This window comes from Dipodomys merriami, unplaced genomic scaffold, assembly GCF_024711535.1.
Source record: "Dipodomys merriami isolate MVZ:Mamm:240054 unplaced genomic scaffold, mDipMer1.0.p SCAF_21, whole genome shotgun sequence".
Classification (NCBI taxonomy): Eukaryota; Metazoa; Chordata; class Mammalia; order Rodentia; family Heteromyidae; genus Dipodomys; species Dipodomys merriami.
The window spans coordinates 4,746,339-4,753,911 of NW_027203493.1; the positions used below are offsets into that span (position 1 = coordinate 4,746,339).

At 35.8% G+C, this 7,573-nt stretch overlaps 1 pseudogene; it reads right to left on the reverse strand.

Annotated features, from left to right (window-relative positions):
- Positions 1-369: 369 nt before the first annotated feature.
- Positions 370-7,352, reverse strand: LOC138834159 (olfactory receptor 5T7-like; annotated as a pseudogene).
- Between the last annotated feature and the right edge of the window lie 221 nt (positions 7,353-7,573).

Consider the following 7,573-nt stretch of genomic DNA (forward strand, 5'->3'; position numbering starts at 1 on the left):
AAATGTTAGCAAGTTACTTTTCACACTTACTTTAGATTTTCTAATATTTATTTTTATTTCATCATTTATTTTCCTAGTTGTTCAAACAATGTATTTTGCCATCTCCATGTATTTCAATATTTTTTCTAATTTCACCTGGAATTGATTTCTAGTATTATTTAACTGTGGTCAGCAAGAATACAAGGGTGCACTTCACAGGGGTTATTTTAACCTCAATATTCTCCCTCATTATCCCTTCCACTCCCTCAAAATAAGTTTCACTAGTGCACTTTCACATTTGGACATGTACATGAAATACATTGACCACAGCTTTTCATCTTTTTCATTTGTCTCTTCTAGTCCAACTAGAACACATTCCTCATATATACATTACATTATTTTTGTATTCGATTGCATGATATTCTGGAAAGTGGGAAATGGGTCATAAAAAATTGATCTTAACTTCTTCAACAAAACTTTCCTCATTATCTGTCTCCTGGGAGTTATTGTAGTGGTACCCTTGGTTTTCTCATAGTTTTGAATATATGTTTGTACAGCAAGTTGCTTCAATGAAGTTGTTTAGAATAGTCATAGGACAAGTTATGAATTAAGTGTCATACCAGCTTGTTCTCTTTTATCACATATTTTTGAGTGGCAATACACTCAAATTATTTTAGGATAAAAATAAAGCAATGTGCAAAAACATATATGGACAATGCAAATGAAAATAAAACTGTGAACATAATTTTAATATTAAGATATAAAATGTAGGAAAATTCAACATATGAGTAAATATTTGTCAGCTGTTCATCTAATTAGAGATTCACATCTAGAACATACAAATAATTAAATATTAAACATCTCCAGAAATCGCAATTCAATTAATAAATACACAAATAAGCTAAGAATTTTTCTAATAAAGACAAATGGCCAGAAAATACATGAAAAAGTCCAGCTTTTTTAATTGTCAGAGAAATTCCAATATAGCTAAACTATTCAGTGCAGTCAGAATGACAATAATCAGGAAAAAATTGCTGAGAATTATAACTTTGTATACAAGAAATATTGGAAAAAAATCATTCATTGTTGTGGAAACTCAAATTAGTACAGTCACTGGAAATTCCTTTCTCAGTACCAAAATATTGACATATATATATATATATATATATATATATATATATATATATATGGCCAAATGAGTAAACAAATATATAAATAAATAAATAAATATTAATGGGAGGGGAGGAAGGTGGTTTGGTTAAAGTGATTTGGACTTTTGTTTGGCATAGGGATCTTCTTGGGTTCAGTCTCCAATATATGGCATAGCATCACTGTTCTAAGACAGAGTTTTTAAATTTTATGTTGTTTGTTTTTGCTCTCAGAAGTGACAATAAGACACACTCAGAAATAAAGGTTGTTTCTTTCCCTTTCAGATGAATCCTCAAGGTGAAAATTAGTTTTTAATCCATGCACAGATACAGCCTACATAGTCTGGTCAGTGCGTCTTACACGTCTTTGTTTCTGAGACTGTAGGGGATGATGGGTTGAGCATGGGGATCACGATGGTGTAAAACACCAACACAATCATGTTGTGCTCCAGAGCGCAGCTAGAACTCGGCCTCATATACATGAAGAGGATCGTCCCGTGATAAATGGACACCCTAGTCAGGTGAGAGCCACACGTGGAGAACACCTTTCTCCTCCCTTCAGCCAAACGCATCTTCAGGATGGCCAACAGGATGAAGCCATAAGAGACCAGGACAATTAAATCAGAATTAAATGAATTAGAATCCAAAAAAACTATAGAAAGAATCAACAAAACAAAGAGTTGGTTCTTCGAAAAACTTAACAAAATTGACAGACCCTTAGCAAACCTTATCAGAAAAAGGAGAGAACACACCCAAATTAATAAACTCAGAGATGAGAACGGAAACATCACCACGGAAACAACCAAGATTCAGAACATTATAAGGGAATACTTCTCAAAACTTTATGCTAATAAGTTTGAGAACTTGACAGAAATGGACCTTTTCCTAGCAAATATTGACATGCCAAAACTAAACCAAGATGAGTTAAACCAGCTTAACAGGCCCATATCAAGCATTGAAATAGAAACAGCAATAAGAGACCTCCCAGCTAAGAAAAGTCCAGGACCAGATGGTTTTACAGCAGAATTTTACAAGACCTTCAAAGCAGAGCTCACACCAATACTCCTCCAACTCTTCAATGAAATTGAAAGAGAAAGCTCACTACCCAACACATTCTATGACGCCATCATAACCCTCATCCCAAAACCAGGCAGGGACTCATCAAAGAAAGAGAACTATAGACCCATTTCTTTGATGAATATTGATGCAAAACTTCTCAACAAATTCTTGGCCAATCGACTTCAACAATTCATCCAAAAAATCATACACCATGATCAAACAGGATTCATTTCAGGGATGCAAAGCTGGTTCAATATACTATGCAGATCAATTAATATTATTCATCACATCAACAGGAGCAAGAATAAGAACCACATGGTTATCTCAATAGATGCAGAAAAAGCATTCGACAAGATCCAACACCCCTTTATGATGAAGGTTTTGGAAAAATTAGGAATCCATGGAATATTCCTCAATACAATAAAGGCTGTATATGACAAACCTACAGCCAGCATTATACTCAATTTTGAAAAACTAAAGCCATTTCCTCTTAACTCAGGAACAAGACAAGGATACCCACTCTCTCCACTTCTCTTCAATCCAGTATTAGAATGCCTAGCTACAGCAATAAGACAAGATGCAGACATAAAGGGGATCCAAATAGGGAAAAAAGAAATAAAACTCTCCCTCTTTGGAGATGACATGATCTTGTACTTAAAAAATCCCATAGACTCCACTACCAACTTACTCAAGCTGATTCAAAACTTTGGCAAAGTAGCAGGTTATAAAATTAACCCCCAAAAATCAATGGCTTTTCTATATGCCAACAATGAGAAAAGTGTGGCTGAAATTAGGAAAGCAACTCCATTTGTAATAGCCCCACAAAAAATAAAATACCTAGGAATTAACTTAACCAAAGAAGTGAAGGACGTCTATGATGAAAACTTTAAAATCTTGAAAAAGGAAATTAACACAGAACTTAAAAAATGGCAAAACCTCCCATGCTCCTGGATTGGCAAGATTAACATCGTGAAAATGGCAATACTTCCCAAGGCTATCTACAAATTCAATGCGATACCTATCAAAAATCCACCCTCATTCTTCAAAGAAATAGAAGAGGCAATCCAAAAATTCATATGGAACAATAAAAGACCCTGAATAGCAAAAACGCTCCTCAACGGAAAGAACACTGCTGGAGGAATATCAATACCAAATTTCAAACTCTACTATAAAGCCATAGTAATCAAAACAGCTTGGTATTGGCATAAGAACAGACCTCAGGACCAATGGAATAGAATTGAAAACCCAGAAATGAACCTACAGACCTATAGCTATCTAATCTTCGATAAGGAAGCTAAAACAATAGAATGGAAGAAAGACAGCCTCTTCAGTAAATGGTGCTGTCAAAATTGGTTAACTACATGTAGAAAACTAAAGCTAGATCCTTATATATCACCCTGCACCAGAATCAACTCCAAATGGATCAAAGACCTTGAACTCAAAGCAGACACTCTGAAAACATTACAGGATGGAATAGGAGAAACCCTAGGTCTCCTTGGCTCAGGCCGAAATTTTCTGAATAGAGACCCGGAAGCACAACAAATCAAAGAAAGGTTGGACAAATGGGATTGCATAAGGTTGCAGAGCTTCTGCAGGGCAAATGATATAGCTAGCAAGATCAATAGAAAGCCCACCAATTGGGAGAAGATCTTTACTAGATATGAGACAAGGGTCTCATATCTAAAATATACTTGGAACTCAAAAAATTAAACCACCCAACAACAAATCCTCAAAGAAACAACTGCCCAATAAATAAGTGGGCGAAAGACTTAAAGAGAAGCTTCTCTGAAGAAGAAAGAAGGATGGCCAATAGACACATGAAGAAATGTTCAACATCCCTAGCCATAAAAGAAATGCAAATCAAAACAACATTGAGATATCACCTCACTCCAGTTAGAACAGCAAAAATCAAGAACTCTAACAACAACAGATGCTGGAGGGGATGTGGACAGAAAGGAACCTTACTTCATTGTTGGTGGGAATGGAAACTTGTTCAACCACTTTGGAAAGCAGTATGGAGGTTCCTCAAAAGACTTCACATAGATCTCCCCTATGATCCAGCAATCCCACTTTTGGGCATTTACCCAAATGTTTACAAACAAGACCACACTAAAGCTACCAGCACAACTATGTTTATTGCAGCATTATTTACCATAGCTAAGATATGGAACCAACCCAGATGCCCCTCAGTAGATGAATGGATCAAGAAAATGTGGTATATATACACAATGGAATTCTATTCCTCCATCAGAAAGAATGACATTTCCCCATTTGTTAGGAAATGGAAAAACTTGGAAAAAATTATATTAAGTGAATTAAGCCAGGCCCAAAGAAACATAGGTCCCACGGTTTCCCTTACTTGCAATATCTAGTATAGGTATGAGTCAAGCGGAAAAGGTCAGTTAATGTGATGTTAGGAAAATGAACCCTTAAATATGTATTTTAATATTTTCGTTTCTTTCATGCATGTGTTTCTAACGCATTTATAAGATTATTTCTTTGTTCCTTTGTATGTCCCTCCCCCACAGTGTAACCCCCACTTTCACTATATTTGATGTCAGTATAACATGTGGAGGAGATGGGGACAAACAAGTCGTTTAAGGATTCAGGTGGACCTGTTGCAACAATGAGAAGTACAAAATGTCATGTCAAAACCAGGTTTACAATGTCGGTGTGGGCGGGGGAGGGGGGTATGATTGGGTGGGGGGGAGGGGGGGAGGCTGGGAAGTGAGGTGAAGGGTAAACAAAGGAGGAGGCTGCAATGCTTGGTAAGAAATGTATGCATTATCCTGCCTATGTAATTGTAACCCCTCTGTACAGTATGTTCTCAAATAAAATAAAATTAAATTAAAAAAAAAAAGAGACCAGGACAATCAGGAGAGTGACCATCTCAATGGAACTCACAAAGATGAAGAGCAGAAGCTGATTGATGTGCGTGTCAGTGCATGAGATCGCGAGTAGAGGAGGGATATCACAGAAGAAATGTTTAAGTTCATTGGAGCCACAGAAAGATAGGCTCCAGGTGACCCCTGTGTGTATAGAAGAGTGCAGGATTCCCCCAACGAAAGAAACAAGGATGAGGGGTACGAAGACTCTGGGTGACATGTGCACTGAATAGAGAAGAGGGTGGTAGATGGCTATGTAGCGACCATAAGCCATTGCAGCCAGCAGAAAACATTCTGTGGTTCCACACATCACAGCCAGAATCATCTGCGCCAAGCCGCCAGACAGTGAAATGGCTTTTTTTACTGATACAAAATCTAGTGGCATTCTGGGGGTAATGATGGTTGAAAAGCACGTGTCCAGAGATGATAAGACACTCAGGAAATAGTACATGGGGTTGTACAGTCGTGAATCTCCAGTCACCAGTAGGATCATTCCTAAATTTCCCAGGAGAGTGAAAAGTAAATGGGTAGAAAAAGGAAGAAGAGGAGAATCTGAAGCTCAATGTCATCTCTGAAGTCCCTGAGTACAAACATGGTAACCTCGGTGATACTTCTGATGAGGAAATCACACAGAACAGGCCTGAAGAGAAGCAAGAGGTTGCTATTTGCGCAACTATTTAAAAAAAAAAAAAAAAAACCACTATTGTGAGTCAAACGAATAGGCTGGGAGAGGCGTGTGAGAAGGCGGAATTGGGTGACACTGATCAAGGCAAGATATTGTATTCATTAACCGTTCCTGTGAATGGCAAGTCCTTTGTACAACCCCATAAAGACAATGCAAATGTTAAAAAAAAGCACCACAAACTTTATATTTTATCTGTTTCTTAGCAATGTATAATAACCAAGGTATCAAGGGGTTGGAGATCAGATGAGGAGTTCAGGTTTGGTTTTATACATACAGGATCCAATTGAACATACATGCTTTCACTCACTGATAAGCCTATGCCACATTCAAAATCATCTTACTATCCCATATTTAATTCCTTATTTTCATATAATGTGTTAATTCCCAAAATGTATCAGTGCAATACTCTTAGGACACTCAAATGAGTGAACAGAGTATAGAACGTGAATGTCTGAATTCTAGATGTTTTGGTAATTGTATAAAAGGAGTTGCTATAATTTACTATTCTGCAGAGTGTGAGCAATACCTATTTGAAAACAAAGGTATACATATGGAAGAGCAAAATCTTTTATTAAAATTGAAATTTAAAAATACACTATGCAGGCCAGGAAGGTGGTTTAGTGGTAGAGTGCTTGCCTAGTATGCATGAAACCCTGCGTTCCATTCCTCACTACCATATAAACAGAAAAAGCCATAAGTAGCTCTGTGGCTCAAGTGTAGAGTGCTAGCCTTGAGCAAAAGAAGCTCAAGGACAGGTCCTGAATTAAAGTCCCAGGACTGGTAAAAAACAAATACAATTGGCTTAATTAGTTTGATCCAATAGAGTAGCAGCTGCCAGTATGATAAAAAAATTTTGTTGGAAAGTTTCTGAAGTATTTTAATCTCCCTTAATCTACCTGTTAGTAGAATTAATAAATATTGACTTTTTTTCTGTTACTGGAGGTAATTAGCCTCATGTGTGCTAGTGATGTATTTTACCATTTGGACCAAACACCAGCCAATATTTTTTCCTAAATTACTGTCATTCCATTTCCTCTTTTTTTCCCCCTAGCTGAATTGTTCATCATTTTTAGTCCTTCAGAAATCTAAATTCTTGTTATTCTTTCTGGTTTTTGCCTTGTTTTAAATATTGAAAACAAATCAGAGGACTCCTTCTTAGAAACTAGAAAATATAATTTTTCTTTAACATTAATGTCCTTGTTTAGTGTTGTCTGGCCACTCAGTGAAATGAGCACTAAATGACTCAACTCTAAAAACCAAATATTTATGATTAGATATACAACAAACCAAATATTTATAATGAGGTATGCAATTAACTGCTAAGATTATAAGTGTTGGTATGAAAGAAAAAAGGAATAAATGATATATTACTAGTTTTATGTTTATGTAAAAGATGTCAAATATAATTTTCTTATTTGTAAGTATTCACTTTCCATTTTGGTTCATATTACAGCATTGTTTAGAAGATAGATTTTATTATACTCATGCATTAATACAACATAAATCATAATAAATTTGAATCAATGTTCATTATCTATTGCTATAGTATTATAATTGGTACATTTCTCAAATATATCTCAACCAAACATACCTCATCAGATGTTTTAGTTGTCAAATATTTGGTCACAAATATGCATTATGATCAAATCATCAGTGACTATATGTGACTTAACCTTCAGTTGGATATCTCATGCTTTATCATTTTTTTTCATTTTATCATTTTTTATTTTATTTTTTTCTTGTGCTTGAGATACAAATCAGGACTGCCAACATAAAGTCAAGTGCTCTACCAACTATTTTCTTCTTTGAATAAGGCA